Below are 16230 nucleotides of genomic sequence, written 5' to 3'. Positions count from 1 at the left end.
TCTTCTAAATTGAGAGGCCCAGAACTGGACACAGCACTCCAGGTGTGCCCTCACCAGTGCCGAGTACAGGGGAAGAATGACTTCCCTGGTACTGCTGGCCACTCTATTTCTAATACAGGCCAGAGTGACATTGGCCTTCTTGGCCACCTGGCCACACACTGGCTCATGCTCAGTTGGCTGTTGACCAGTACCCCCCCACCCAGGTACCTTTCTGCCTGGCCACTGTCCAGCCACTCTGTCCCCAGCATGTAGCACTGCAGGGAGTTGTTGTGGCCAAAGTGCAGGACTCAGCACTTGGATTTGTTAAACTTCATGTTATTGGACTTGGCCCATCAATCCAGCCTGTCCAAGTCCCTTTGCAGAGCCCTCCTAACCCTCTGACAGATCAACACTGCCCCCACCTTGGTGTCATCTGAAAATTTACTGATGGTGGACTCAATCCCCACAGCCAGATCATCAATGAAGATATTAAACAGAACTGGCCCCAGCCTGATCCCTGGAGCATGCCACTAGTGACTGGCTGCCGACTGGATGCAGCACTGTTCACCACCATTCTCTGGGCCTGGCCATCCAGGAAGTTCTTAACCCAGCAGAAGCAGAGTGCAACTGTCCAAGCTGTGGGCTGCCAGCTTCTCCCCGAGTATGCTGTGGGAGATGGTGTCAAAGGCTTTGCTGAAGTCCAGGTAGACAACATCCACAGCCTTTTCTGCGTCAACCAGGAGGGTCACCTGGTCATAAAAGGAGATCAGGTTGGTCAAACACAACCTACCCCTCCTAAATCCATGCTGGCTTGGTCTGATCCCCTAGCCATTCTGTAGGTGCTGTGTGATGGCACTCAAGATGATCTGCTCCAGAATCTTGCCAGGCACTGAGGTCAGGCTGACAGGCCTGTAGTTTCCCAGATCCTCCTTCCGACCCTTCTTGTGGCTGGGCATCACACTGGCCAGCTTCCAGTCATCTGTGACCTCCCTGGTGAGCCAGGACTGATGGTAAATGATGGAGAGTGGCTTTGCAGGCTCATCTGCAAGCTCCCTCATTCCCCTAGGATGAGATGAGAACTACCTACCATTTTATCATCAGATGCTCATTGTTGCAAAATACATTTGCAATTTGTCATATTCAGCCTGAATACCTTAGGCTCATTGGCAAATGTTTTAGCTGGGTATTTTGCAAGCATGTTGAACAGTTCAGAAACCATGTGCTCCCTCTGTACCAGTACAAATGTACATCAATACTTCTTCTTTAATTCCCAGATACCTTTTCCATGCCCTCTATCTCATCCTCCTCCTTTTCTCACTAGAGACATCATTGTCTTCAGATAAATTGTTAATAGCATAGCTGGGACTAAAAGTGAAAACTGTGGAATAGCATTGCATTTACTTGCAATTAGCCATGGAGTGCTCCAAAGGGAAGTGGTCCAAAGGGAAGTGCACTGCAGTGAATGATACATCTCCCTGTATTAATCTCCTAATTTATGCAAAGTAGTGTTTGCTTTGGATTAGTCTTTCTCCTTCACCTTCTCAGCTGTGATTTTTATCAAGTGTTTCTTAACAGCTGCGTAGGTTTAGCATTTATTTGATTAATTGTGAAAAACTGAACACAGCTTTTAAACCATAATGACTAGTAATGAAAGAACAGACTACCCATTGGGCCTAGGCTCAAGTCTTGCTGAATTTAGGAGTCTGATGGGGAAATTTCAACCTGTGTTGAAATGTACTTCCATAATTACATGGTTCCTCTGAAACTGCATCACAAAATTCTCCACACAATATCCAGTACACTTAGTTATTTGCTTTTTTTTTTTTCCTTTAATTTGTTTACTCACTCCTTGGCATTCTTGGCAAATCTCTTTGATTTTCCAGACAGCCCATTTGGAAAACCTTCTGGATGCCATTGCTCTGTGTGTTTTCAAATCCCAACAAGACTCCTCAGAAGCAATTCAGCTTCTTTTTCTCTTAAAAGTGACAAAGAGAAGAGGAAACGCAGGCCTTCCCTCTCTTGGCGCACTGGATTACTGAAGGCTATGATGTGATGGTTTGGAAGGTACCTTCTCACATACTCAGTCAGTCAGAGGTGAAACCAGGTGATTGCCAACACTACTGTGTGTCACAGCTCTGGTACTGAGTTTTTATACTGCCTTATCTCCACAGTCTGGGAATTGTGCAAATCACCTTCTGGGTCTGAGAGAAAAAAGGAGGGGGAAGAGGGACTTCCATCCACCTATGCAATATCAAATGCAAAGCCGGGGCTTGAGATACAGTGAAGAGAAGAAACAAGGCTGGAAACTCCCTCTGGGTACTGGTGAGCCTGAACTTCAATGCTAACTTGTGATGACCAACACCCCGACACTGATGTGTCTCTGAGCTGCCTTTGCCTGCGGTCTCAGTAAGTCGTGGGAAGGAGCAGAGTTCCTTAGTCAGAGCCCAAGAACTGCCCCCAAAGCACATGGCTGTGCTGCGATATGTGCAAAGGCAGCACTGCAGCTCTGGTGGCAGTGACTCTGGGGCAAGTGGGGTGTGCAACATTGTGGCTCAGTGTGCTGGAAATAGACTTCAAAACCTGGTGTCTGAGCCAGATTGTGGACTGCGAGAACCAACTGTGTGCCAGGAAAGCATTTCTGAAGCATTTCTTTGGAAAAGAGTATGTATAATAGGTAGATGAAATGCTCTGCCTTCCTGTTCTGACATGCATTTCATAAAGCAAACACATGCACACACAATGCTGGTTAACAGATGAGGTACAGGGGGCAGGCCCAGGTGTGCCTCTGCTTTGTCTGCTGCTCATTCCAGAGGAGAGCTGCTCATCCTGAGGTGGCAGGATTACTGTGGAGGTGACGTCCCTGCTGCTTCACAGGAAAAGAAATATGGGTTCATAAAAGATAATAAAGCCAATTACAGATTAATCCGTTATATTCTGTTTCATGTTACTTGCTACCGAGAATGATTTTCCTTATGAAAAGCAGTGGTGGCTTTGCCATGATGGCTGTGGGGCTTTGTGGCACTTTCTATAGATGTGGCTTTTCTGATTTCCCTAGTGTTACTCCATGTACAGCTTTCAGAGAAAAAATGGGCACAAGGCTGTGAATTGTCAAAGAAGTTTTTGCAAAGCTTGAAATCCACAGTTCCCTATTTTTTTTCCTGACAAGGCAGCTAAGCAACTTTTTCACATCCTTTTTGTTTCTCATGTCTCTTCAGACACCCATTTCCCACCCACCTCTATCTATCCTCAGCAGTTTCCTTTTCATGATGTTTCTGTTTCAGCTTCAGGGCTCCAAAAACATTTTTTCAAACTGAACATTTAACCGCAGTCAAAACAGCAAGCACTGCCACGTATTTTACCTTACAGATTTCTAACTCTTGACTCCTGACTAACTTGATTTATTAATATAGCAACATCATACCTTGCAGAAGGTCCTTCCACTTTGCAAAGGGAAGAATGTGAAGCAAATGCAAGTTTGCAATTTTTTTTCCTATAAAAATCTCAATTCCTCTTAGATGCAAAGGGAAAAATTAAGGAGGTTGAAAGGATATATATGAGAGTAATGTGCAACGTATGACTAATGTAGTACCTTTTGAAACAAAATACAAAGGATATATCTGCTGTCAAATTATCCCTTCTTATGAGGTAATTACTGAGGTATGAATTGCAGAACCAAGTCTTCAGGGACCACACATGCACACAATAAGACATAGATTTTAAGGAGAGGAAATTGCTTGGTTGTGAAGCCTGGCTTCTTATTACAGAGGTATTACTTATCAGTTTGTATTAATATATCTCCCATTTTTGCATAAAGAGTTAGCTCCATCTGTTCTTAGCATCATTGGATCCAGCAATGCACACTAAAGACTGGCTTCCAGCTCAGCATTCTCTCCAGCCCTTCTTTTCTCTTAGCTTTCATTTAGTAAAAAAAAACAAAACAAAACCCAAACCAACAAAAAAGCTCATAGACATAGTACTGTTTTATTTAAATATTGTTTTATTGCATTGTGGTGTTACACTGTTCGGTGCTCTATTTTCCCAGAGATATTAAAATATTTATTTTGCCCTAGGTGTTCCTTGTGCTGAAAAACTGGTTTCAGAAGTAGTTTTTGTGTTTTCTTCTTATCTTATCCACTTTACTTTAGTAATTGGTTATCTGCTTTACTTTAGCCATCTGCATCCTCCAACTGTTTATGTGGGAAGACATAACTTGTCACTGGGTAGGAAAAGGGATATAGTATCAGCATTTGTCTTTCAGGTGAATTTTAATTTACTGACTTGTCAGAATTGCTTCACTGTCAGGTAGAAATCTAAAAGCTGAAATCAATCATCTTTTCTTATCTCTTTCATTATATCACTCCTAATTTATTTTTTTTCTAGACCTCCCTAAAAATTGTTCTAGTTCTTAAACCTTTTTGCCTTCAGGCTGAATTCATGGCCTGATTTTTAACTGGATCTTCACCACCAATGGCAATCATTTCAATGCAAATTCTCATTCCAGAATTTTATTTTTAGCTTTAGCTTATTGCAGAAGAGGAAGCTGGAGGGTGAATTCCAGGTACTCTTTTAAACAGATAATATGAACCAGAGAATTATGCCAGAGAGTTCAGAGGGAAAATTCATGGAATCAATGCCTGTGCCATTGTGGCTGTGCCATTGCAGGGAACAGCTGATTGCTGTGTCCAGGTAATTCTGTTACTTTCTTGGCTCTGATGGCTGCATGCAATGTTGGGGAGCTGGTCCTTGGTACAGAAATGGCAATAACCAAGGTTATCAGCTGCCACGCAACCCATTATAAAACTGGTTATCCTTTCCAGTTACAACACGGCTTCTTTTCATTTTCAGAGTATAGTAACTCAGGGAAAGTAAACCAGATAATTCTAAAAGCACAGCCTGTTCCAAGTTTCCTATAAGGAAGCTAGGCAGATATGATATAGACTGTTATCTGTTTAAATTTGTCCAAAGTTGGGAATTTCCGCTTGAGAAACACTTCTTGGTGTGATAATAACTGGTGCAATAATAACAAATGATGAATTCTGTGAAGGATAACAGCAGGAACAAGAGTTTCCAGTAAGGCTGTCATGATAAGACCAAGCCAGCCACTGCTGGGACCCACTGACAACTACAGAGCAAGACAGAGTGACAAAGGGAGAAACTACCACAATGCAGCAAATGCCATTACTGTCAATCATCTTTCCTGTGGCTGTGTGAGGAAGTGTGACTTCCTCTTCTTTGCTGGTTATGGGTTATTTCAGATGAGGAAAAACCCTTGAAATTTGCATAGATAACACCAAATTCTGGCCTTTACAAGCTGGGATCTTTCTGGACTCCCCAGTGGACTGCACTGCTCTGGGTATGCTCATCTGAATGATCTTTATTGGTTTGTTGTGGAACTGAACAAAAGTCACTGTTCCTATGGAGGGCAAAGGTCAATCAGGAAGGTCTGAGTCACTGTTTTTTTGGCCATGCTAATGAATCATGTTCTTAGCCAGTTAGCAGCTACTCAAATTGCATGATTAATGACACTAAATTAAAAAAACATTAAAGACCTCTACAGATTTTATTTTTCTTAATGCTATCCTATGAAGGAAGCAAGACAAGGAACCTCTGGAGGAGGAAAAGTAATATGGTATACCCACCCTCGATATTTGGAACATCTGTAAGGAGAGGAGGAGGTTTTAAGGGTAGCATAATTTAGCCTGTACCTTGCTCTTGGAAACTACTCTTCCAGTTGGGTGCTGTCTGCAGAAGGTAGGTGGAAGGGTTTGCAGTGGTTCAGCTGATGGTTACCCACTCACATTTTACACTGCTGGGATTTTGAAATGGATATTTGGGTTTTGCCGGAGGATCACAAATGGAGTTTCTGCTCTTAAGCTGCAGAAGTCAGAAGATACCATAATAGTTCCACTTCCCACAGAGCTCCAGATGTCTCAGGGATCTGGGCAATTGAGGACACTCATGATGGACACACTCCAAGCTGTGTGATCTATCATTGCTCCTCTCCACTGAATGTTGAGGGAATGAGCCACCATTTTCACTTTTAATGAGGCATCATAAGAATGCAAGTTGAGAGAGCGATTGATTACAGGCAGATCTGTTCCACTTGCTGTAGATGTTTGCCCTTTTGCAGGCAGCTCCTGCTGGATTTTTGGATGATGACACACTGATCTGAATTATGGAAATACTTACCAGGAATTTATTGCTGCTATGCAGTAAGCCACTGGAATGTAAGCAAGTCAATGGTGATAAGAAATGTCGACTTCCTCTTTTGGGTGAACTTCTCAGCTTTCATGTGTAGACTGAATTAATTATGCAGTCCTAGGCATTAAAATGTTGTTCCTTGGCTAATGTACTGTGTAATGAATTTTTGGAAAAACAATTACCTATGAATACATCATTCTGATTAGATCTACCTGAAATATCAGTGACAAATTTATGCTAAACAGGAAAGGACAATAATTTTTTCCCAAGTTTTGAATCATGGTAGTGTTTACCACAGTTATAACATACCGTTCAAATCAAGTACAGAATGGGAAAACTGGATTTTATCCCTTTGTAAAAACTCATTTGGAGTGTATTTTCTGATCAGTTGTTCTGGTCAAGAGTCCTCTGAGACCAAAGGATTGCTAGTAGGTATTTTCATAAAGGACTGTGTCCTTTAATGGAATTTGTTAAATAGAAAGTACGAAAGAGTGTCTTGTGAGCTGCTTTTTTCAAGCAGGAGCAAACACAGCTAAGCAGCAGGAGAAACTTTACAATTTTTGTGCAGATACAGGCAGTGAAAAATCCTCAGGGGATTGTGAAATAAAAATAGAGGATAAGACCATATTCATAAAAGTTACCAGTATCTTTAAGCTCTAAGTACAACCTGCTGGTTTGGTGGTAAAGATAGAAGTGACAGTGAAGCACATGGGATTATAGCTCAGGAAAAGGCTTGGGAATTGGAGTGTAGACATTGGGATTATAGCTCAGGAAAAGGCTTGGGAATTGGAATGTAGACATTGGGATTATAGCTCAGGAAAAGGCTTGGGAATTGGAGTGTAGGTATCACCAGTCTGTCACCCTGTGAACATTCCCTTCTGGCAACACCAGCTATGTGCTGTCCAAAAGCTTTTTAAGGGGTATCCTCAGGCAGCTGCTTGCTTTTTTGGCATGATGTATATGTGTGCTATGCTCCTCTCTCTCTGTAGCTAATTCCAGTAAGGAGCAGTCTCCTGCTGCTGGCATCTTTTTACCAAATGACATGGTTATTTATAGAAATTTTTTCCTTCTCCCCCAGAAGCCCAATATCTCCACTTCCTTGTTTTCTTTTACTCCCTTCCTTTCCATGGACATGGTTTAGTGGTAACATGGCAGTCCTGAGCTATTGGTTGGATGTGGTGATTTTACAGGTTTTTCCCAATCCTAATGATTTTATGAAAGATGGTCAATTTTTGCCAATTGGAAAAACCAAAAAATCTGTCCTTTTCTTTCTTTCTTTCTTTTTTTTTTTTTTTTTTAATGGGGACTCAGGGGTGATAAAATTGAGTTACAGAGACCCAGCAGTATTGCTGTTATGTTTGCCTGTATGTGGATTACGGGGATGAGGGAGAGGCGAAGGCAAGCTATTTGTCAGCATGCTTGTTACATATATAATATAATGAATAAGTATTGCAGCTTGTTTTAGCCATATGCCTCTCATATTTGGTTTCCTGTAGCTCATGGTTGTTTCCAGGCCAGCAGATCTACATCCTAATCAGTCACTTTCCTTTGTTTTTAAAAGCGCTCAGATGCAATTCCTTTTCAGTAGGCTAGATGATCTGACCAACGAGCTCACTTGGATGATTCCTTTTTTTATCTTACTCACAACATTTTTGCCATCTCTGTTCCTCTAGAAACCTTAGTACTTCCGTGTTACCTAATTCTTAGCATGAACTTTCCCAAGCTGTTTTTTGGCTGTATCATCAGGTCATTGCACCTCTTGAAGCTTCTTACTGGTTTATTTCTGGTGGTTGCCCCCTTCGCCACACCAACTGAAAAGGAGACCTCAGCCTACAGAGTGTAGAGACCATGGCCAGTGGGTCTCCTGGGGTGACCTTGCTGCACAGAAGCTCATGGCTCTGCAGCCCTGTGGCTCTGTAGCTGGCAATCACATGGCTTGCAGATGAGCACCACAGATCTGTCAGCAGATAATGGATTTGTAATGAGGGACTACACGTGGGACTTGGCTTTGAAACACCTGATGACAGATGGGAGGCAGTTTTGAAGATGAGTGGAACTGGGGTAGGAGGGCTCAGAATTGATAAGGTTTTTGAGTCATGCATAAGAGAAGGTGACAAAATGTTTTACTGGAATTTTGGAGGTATGCTGCAGGTGCAGCTGCTTTGAATTGAAGCAGTCTGGGGACAGAGACTTGTTCCTGGATGTGAATATCTACTTATACCTGGCCTGGCAGGTAGAGGCCCTGCCCCACCACCTCCCAGCACAGGAAAATGGGCTAGGTATTGCTGTGCATGAAGAAAGAACTTTTCATAGAATCACAGATTCATAGAATGTTCGAGTTGGAAGGGACTCTAAAGGTCATCCAGTTCTGCTCCCGCTGCCATGGACAGGAAACATTTCAGTAGATCAGGTTGCTCAGAGCTCCATCCATTCTGGTCTTGAACACTTACAGAGGTAGGACATCCACAGCAACCTGTGCCAGTGCCTCACCACCCCCACAGTAAATAATTTTTTCTCAATATCTAATTTCACCCTTTCTTTCAGTTTGAGGCCAGTCCCCCTTGTCCTGTCACTACATGCTCTTGTAAAAAGTCCCTCTCAATTGTTCTTGTAGGCTCCCTTCAGGTACTGTAAGGACATAATTAGGTCACCCTGAAGCCTTCTCTTTTCCAGGCTGAACAACCTCCAGTTCTCCCATGCTTTTCTCATAGGAGAGGCGCTCCATCCCTCTAACCATCTTGGTGGCCTCCCCTGGACTTGCTCCAACAGGTCAACATGTCTCCAGAGCTGGATGCAGCACTTCATGTGGAGTCTCACCAGAGTGGAGTAGAGGGGTAGAATCCCCTCCCTAAACCTGCTGGCTATGCTTCTTTTGATGCAGCCCAGGATACAGTTGGCTTTCTGGGCACAGAGTTGGCTTAACTGACATAAGATGGTATCACACAGATCTGAAATTATTTCACATTTATTACATTTTTTTGTTGCTATTGCTCTGAAACATAGTTCTCTGCGAGGAGTTCCCAGTCAGTCTTTAAACATAAAGGTGTAAAAAACCCCACTGTGATTCCTCAGGGTGTTTTCCAGTATGACAAACCTGTATTTCCAAGACTTTGTAAAGAATCTTAGTTATAGTGACTAATATTTCTACAAAGACAGTGAAAATAATGTGCTTGCACAGAGCTGTAATTTGGCTGAGAAAAAACACCTCTTCTCACAGATTTATTGGTCCATAAAAATTACAGGCATAAAACCAGCCTTCTTTTGGGTTTTTATGAAAACTATTAAAAAATCTAGCAATATAAAAATGTGTTATAATTTGTGGCATCCTTTAAGTTATCAAAAAGGACTGAATCAGGGCAAATCAATTCAAATTTAAACATACTGTCTACAGTGCTAACAAAAGATAAAATAATGCGTAGTGCCACAGCCTTATTTTATAGCTCATACCTGAAGATAAATTTTATGGTCCAGAAAAGGCCTTTCGAAAATATACATTTATGACAGTTTTATTAAAGAGGACTCTTCACTGAGCACCACTGTAGTAAAATTGTACCTCTGCAAAACATGAGAGGTTCACTTTGACTTTTATCATGCAACAGAGTGCTGCTTCAAAGCCTGGCCACAAACCATACACAAAAATGCTCCAGTTTGGATCAGCAAATGTTTATGTTACCCTCTGTGTGGAAACCGTACATTCCCTTTAAGGCCAGTTGTCCTAAAATTAAAAGTGAAATTTTGACATCGGAAAGTTTTGGCTTTTGAGAACCTATGAGCCTGGTTTGCCTAAATTCCAGTTCTCAAATCCATATTCCCAAAGCCAATGATGGACCATTGTTAAACATTTTATTACAATCTGAAGGTGTTACTGCTGCTAAATGCACAAGGGCAAGTGAGAGAGGCTTTGATCATTCAGTCTGTTTAACAGTAGCATCACTGTGTGGCTCTGGTTTGTGTCTCTCCTACCTGTTTTAGCAAGGACAAAGCCCAGGCATAGCTCTGGGGACAGTTCACTCCAGGCTCTTTTCCCTAAAATATATGGAACTACCTTGTCTCTCTTCCCCTCTACAGTAATTCCATAATACGTCAGCATCTTTTGCCCTCCATTCCCTGCTGCAGTGTATCCCTGGTCATGCAATACACACACTACATTCTTTGCTATCAGGACACCTGTTGGACTGCAAAATGCCTCTTACCTTATTTTGAACACTTTCAGCTAAAAGCAGCAGATCATGTAATAGCAGCATCTTAGGGCCACCAAGATATGACAGAGGCACAAGGATACATGCTCTGAAGGGAGCTAACGTATACTGGTGTGGCCATGAGCCAGTCTACACGACTTAAGAGACTTTTACTCAGCAGTAGTGAACTAAAAGCAAACTGCAAGCGAGCTGAACAGGGCCAAGGCATTGGCTTGAGGAGTAACATCTATCAGTCGTACTGTTTAGTGTTTACTAACCCCCTAGCTGGCCCAGTTTTGCCACAAGACCTTTTAACCAGCACTGCTTCAGAAGATGGGCAGGAGTGGCTTGAGGGATAACACGAGGTCAGGGGCTGGTTACAACACATGGCATAGTGAAGGACATGCTGTGGAAAGGATCCAGCTGTGCTGCTGTAAGCAAACCAGCTCATCCCATTCATTTGCATGGTCAGAAAACACACCCCAGTCATCCAGCTGTGGCCAGTATTTCACTGTAATCAACATTATGGTTTGCTACAGCAAATGTGAAAACACAACAAAGCTGTTTAAATATGGTAGATTCTCTTTGTTGCAATGTCCTTTTGTAACTTGGTGACCTAATTGGCTGCATTCAGTATGATTTTAGTGCTGTTAAACAGAGCCCAGTTTCAATCCCAAGTGAAGTTCCAACATTTCAGTATTGTTTTTATTACACATGAAGAAAAATCATGAGCATGTAGTTCTTCAGAAAAGAAAACGATCCCACAAAATGTTTAATTAAAAATCTCAATCTGCTGTTTTTAACATCTAAATGAAATGTTATCATAGACCACAATCAAAAAAATCCACTTTGGTTTACTGAAGTGAGCCCAAATGATTCATTTTCAGGTCTTCACCTCTCCTCATACAGCCAGCATAATGAAGTCGTGTGACTATACAGAGTGATCAAAAGAAAACGTATTCACAATGAAAAATGTAGGGACTGAGAAGCCTCTAATCTAGTAGCAGGGGTAACAATTTTGCTGGTGATGGATTTCATCTGATCAGGTGTAGACATCTACTGCTGAGCTGGTTGTCTGCTCTCTTATTAGAGTCACTGGAAGGAAACAGGCACTGTTTGGAAAGTGAACAATATTCGGTTTCTGAATATAACTTAACCACACAGACTGAGCTAATGATCTAATTCTAGGTAATTTTAATGAGTAGAAACAGGCCTTTAGAGGTAAAATCCTTTGCCAATATTAACTTCAGAGTGAGACAGAAAAGGACTCAGAGGCAGGCACAAAACATATTTAACTTGCATTTTATATTTTCTCATACTTGGATGAATTTCTGTCAGGTATTTTACTGCTCATATTGCCCAAGACACAGACATTCTCGGCAAACTCCTCCAGCATCAGAGTCTGAAGCAGCCCAGAAAGCCTGTGAATGATCTCTGTAACATATCTCAGGATAATCAGTGTCAGTAATGATAGACAATGACAATGAAGTTAAAAGCAGTAAGAGCTTTTTGAACTCATGCATATGGCATCAGATCACTATGTGCTGCAGTTATTAGAACAGTCTGGAGGATCACTTAACCACACACATCTTTAAACATCACAACTGAACAGTCATAGATTCTGGACAATAAGGCTTTTCTTTGAACTTACTGTAGGTTTGACTTGTTTGCAGGACTCACCAAGAAGAAATGTGATTGTTTTCATTTCTGAAGACCTCACAGTTATAAATGCCTTGCCAGTGTCTCCTGGGCAATGGATGAATCGCTGTAAGCTTGCTCTCGGTTCCTGATTGCTACAGCTCTTTAGAAAATCAGGGGTAAGCCCATGAGTCCATCCAACCCAAACTTTCTTTACCCTATTCTGTTGTTTCAGAATGGAGGTGAGAGGAAGAGCATCTCATCACCCCTCAGCCTAAAGCGAGATGGTTGCTGTGGTAAATGCAAATCCCTTCCCTCCTAATTTTTGCCACCTTAATTGTCATCAGCAAAACCTTAACAGGCAGAACTACCCAGCTTCATAAAGAGATTTTTATGTCTGAAAGACGTTATCTAATACTGTGTAACATATTGCAACTCTTCATCTGTCTGGAGATGTAAAAAGCACTGAAGCAGCCTGTTTCTAAATTTCATCATGCTATGATAGCAGATCCTGACTACCTGGACAACATACTTCTTAAAAAGCCACTCTGTTGAAAGAGAATGGAGAATTTTGGATAACCTAAAAAAATTCTGTTATGTTCTTCCCCAGAGCTAATTATCATATAGGAATAGTAAAATCATAGTAAAATACATAAAATCTATGTATCCCATGTTTTGACTTTTGGATTTTACATTTTGGCTTTCTTTGCAAGTGTTGCTATTGGCCATGTTGGAGGTGGAGGGTATGCCAAGCTCTGGTGTTAATGTCAAACTATTTAGAAACTCTCCAAAAGGATTTTAGGTTGCATAACAAACTCTCACAAGATGGTCAAGATGGACTTAGTTGTGAATCTAAGAGTATTTTTTGCATTTTAATGGACCATCTTCTGTTGATGTTACTGTATTTACACTTTTTTTCATATGCAACAAAACAGAGCATCAGAGATGTCTCAGCACTGTCAGTGAAAAAAAGACATTTGAGGAAGAAAACCTGAATCTCTGATGACACTTTAATTTACAGAAGCCTCTGAATTTAATAGTTGGCAAAGCACTCCTGTACTTACTCTTCTCCTTCGCTTCTGCATTTAATGGGTTTCATATTGTCCACAACAGAAAATCCCTCAAAGTGCTTCCCTTTTGAAATGTTTTTTTTAGGGTAACTTCTGTTACAGTAACTGTAGTTTTTCAGACTGTGATGCCTACTATTATCTGCCTTGCTTTCCTCAGCAAGGTAGCTGCTATGTTACAGGTACAGGGCGTCCTTTGTGCCCCCATCATGCAGCGTGAACCCCCACAGAGTGCATGACCACTGTGAGTTGACATAGGCAGGCATAGATAGCTAAATATTCACACTGTTGTCTCGAATATACACAGCAAAGAGGCCAGGTGTGAGTGCCATGCATATTGCAAGAGCTCTTGCACAGTTCCACACACAGATAAAATGACTTCTCATTTCTAAATCTGTTTTCCTCTTACAATCTCATTGCTGCCTTGCAGCCCAGTATGATAGTAGCCCTGGTATCATCACTCATGTAACTTTTCTGCCAGTGACTGACTGGCAGAAAGGCACGATTCAGTCACTGTGCTAAGCTCAGGCCCTGGGGTCCCTAATAAATAAGCACTGGCACTTCCATGCAGAACAGTCGGAAAATTAAATTAAATTGAGTAAATTAAACCAAAGTCTCTAGGCTTTGAAGAAAAGGTTCTTCCTCAGTCATAAGCAGTGCACAGTACAAATGGGTGTAAAAAAAAGGAACACGGGAGGAGAGAAACAAAATACATCATGAATACCCCCAAAGGCAAATTAGCATCCCAGAACATACCAGTGTCAGAATAAATCCAAGTTTTTCCCCTGCCAGAGGCAGAACATAGTGACTCATCTCAGACAACCACAACAGCCATCGCTCTGTTTGCTTGTTGTGCTCTTGAAGCATATTTTGCAGGTCATGTCTGAAAATGAAGATATGGATTTTCTTGAACAACTCTTTAAAATTCTTTTTCTTTAAGCCAGTAGCCAGTGCATAAGTAAAGCCATCCTCACCTGTGATACAACACTTGAATGGAAGGCAAGTCACTTTATCAAATTGTTGGTATTTTATATGACAAAGAGCTTGAAAGAAAAGAATGCAACAAGAAGGGCAAGAAGATATATTTGATGCATGAAACACCTTCTCAATCCAACCTTTTCCACTGCAAATGACAAAAGATAATCCCCTTCATAGGAGCTATTGACCAGTTATTTTTCCATGGTAAAGGCTTTGTAGTATTGCTCCATTGTCTGTCCAACATAGAATAGGCCATCTTTGCTAGGCTTCTGGGCACTGGGGGTTAACTTCAACTGTGGCAGTCTTAGCTCATGCACAGGAATTTTAGTGGTAGTGGAACTACCTGTTAAAGTTTTTAGTTTACATGGTGACTAGAAATTACCTGTCCAACTTCATAACCAGCCCAGGAAGGATGTAAACTTGCGAGTTCCTCCTTTGCATTTCAGTGACAGTTTCCTCCTGTACCTTCCTGCACAGGGGAGGTTTTGAAATGCCTTATGCACCACAAGGTGCTCATATGGTTTGGAAATCCCTGATCAGAGGCCAGTCTGAGCTGCTTCCCCCACTTCTCCTAGCCCCTCACACGTATTCCAAGGCTCTCTCAGAACAGCTATTTTTGGCTGTTCAGAAAGCTGTGTTGTTTATTCCAAGAATCCGTCTGAAGACTTTACACATCGGAGCCCATGTTGCCAAGAATATGGAAATTATAACTGTAATACAAAGGACAGCTAATAAAACCAAGACATGATCCTAATGAAATAAATGCTTATTTGTGTCCACCCCAGAAAGGGAGATCGTTATATGTGTGAAGGTATACAACAAAAATTCTTGCTGCTCAAAATGGTGGCATTATTATTTTAATAGGATAATAACTTGGTGAAGACACATTCAGATGATGTCAATGAGATCTACCTTTTCCAAGCGGAAGTTCAGAAACTGCACCTGTGAATGGGAAGACAGTATTCCTGTAACTTGTCCATAAACTGCAGACATGGTCCTGCAGCAGCTGAAATGGCAGGAATTGGCTTTAATGGAACCATGGTACAAGCTCTCTGTTTGTGGAAATTTGTTGAGATTGCAAATGAGAATTAGTATCCCAAGCTATTTTCTGCCAATGCAAGGCACAATTCAGGATTTTTATCTTGCCAGACTCACTATGAAATTAAGGCTGTGGTAAAGCAGTAAAATGAGAAGCATCAGTGTGATGTGAAAGGGTGTGAATCGCTGCAAAAGTATGGCACTAGTGTTTGGTGCTGGACAGGAAGGTGGGTTTGATTCAGAATTCTGGCCTGTGCTTTGCCCATTACTTAGTTTATGACTAGAATGGGACACTCAATTCTTCTGCTTATTACCTCATGCATAAATGACACAGAATTGTTATTCACTTCTTGCTTGTACACCAAGGAATTAAAAAACCCCTTATGCAACTGATGATTAGTGCGGTTTCCGGCGCAGGACGCTCCCGGGGATCACGCCTTGGGTGGAATGCCCTTTCCTTGGTCAGCCGCGTCCCCAGAGCCACGCCGCGCCTCCCAACATACAAACTCACACATTCGTGCGCAGTTTCGTCCCTGAGACGAACCCCGACTCCTGCAATTCATTAAGCCATTTCGACTTGCTCAGTACCATGTGGCAATGGTCTGAATTGCCACTCCTGGGATTCCAGCTGCTCTTGCCAAAAAAAAGTTACAGCAGGTCCCGGTGCCGAGGAGGCTCACTGCCCTGCCCGCGTCTCCGCGCCAGCCTCCGCTTTTTGTCGAAAGAACGTAGCTCTGGCTGTCACCGCAGCTCAGCGCAGCAACACAAACACCTTTTCGTAGTGACAACCCATTATGGGCACCGAACCGGCCGGGAAAGGCCCCGTTGGCGAGTGCTGTGCTGTGACCACAGCCGGCAGAAGCCTTTGCCCCGGCCCGGCCGAGCCGCGGCCTTCGCGCTCCCCCTGCCGGGAGGCGCCGGGACAGCGCCGGGCAGCGCCGGGCAGCGCCTCAGCGAGCGCTCCGTGCGGCCTGGCGTGCGGCCGGGCACGGCTGAGCCTGTGCCGGCCCTGGCGGGTTAGACCATGAATTAGCCGAGATGACTGAACAGAAAGTGCTCCCAAATCTCTCGGTGTTCGTCAGGGAATGACGTTTCCGATGGCTTGTTGATTGAAGCTGAGCTGTGTGACAGCAGCAGCATTCCCTGAGTGT

Source organism: Lichenostomus cassidix, chromosome 1Aa (genome assembly GCF_008360975.1).
Source record: "Lichenostomus cassidix isolate B80296 chromosome 1Aa, HeHo_3.0, whole genome shotgun sequence".
NCBI lineage: Eukaryota > Metazoa > Chordata > Aves > Passeriformes > Meliphagidae > Lichenostomus > Lichenostomus cassidix.
This window is presented reverse-complemented; position numbering follows the sequence as displayed.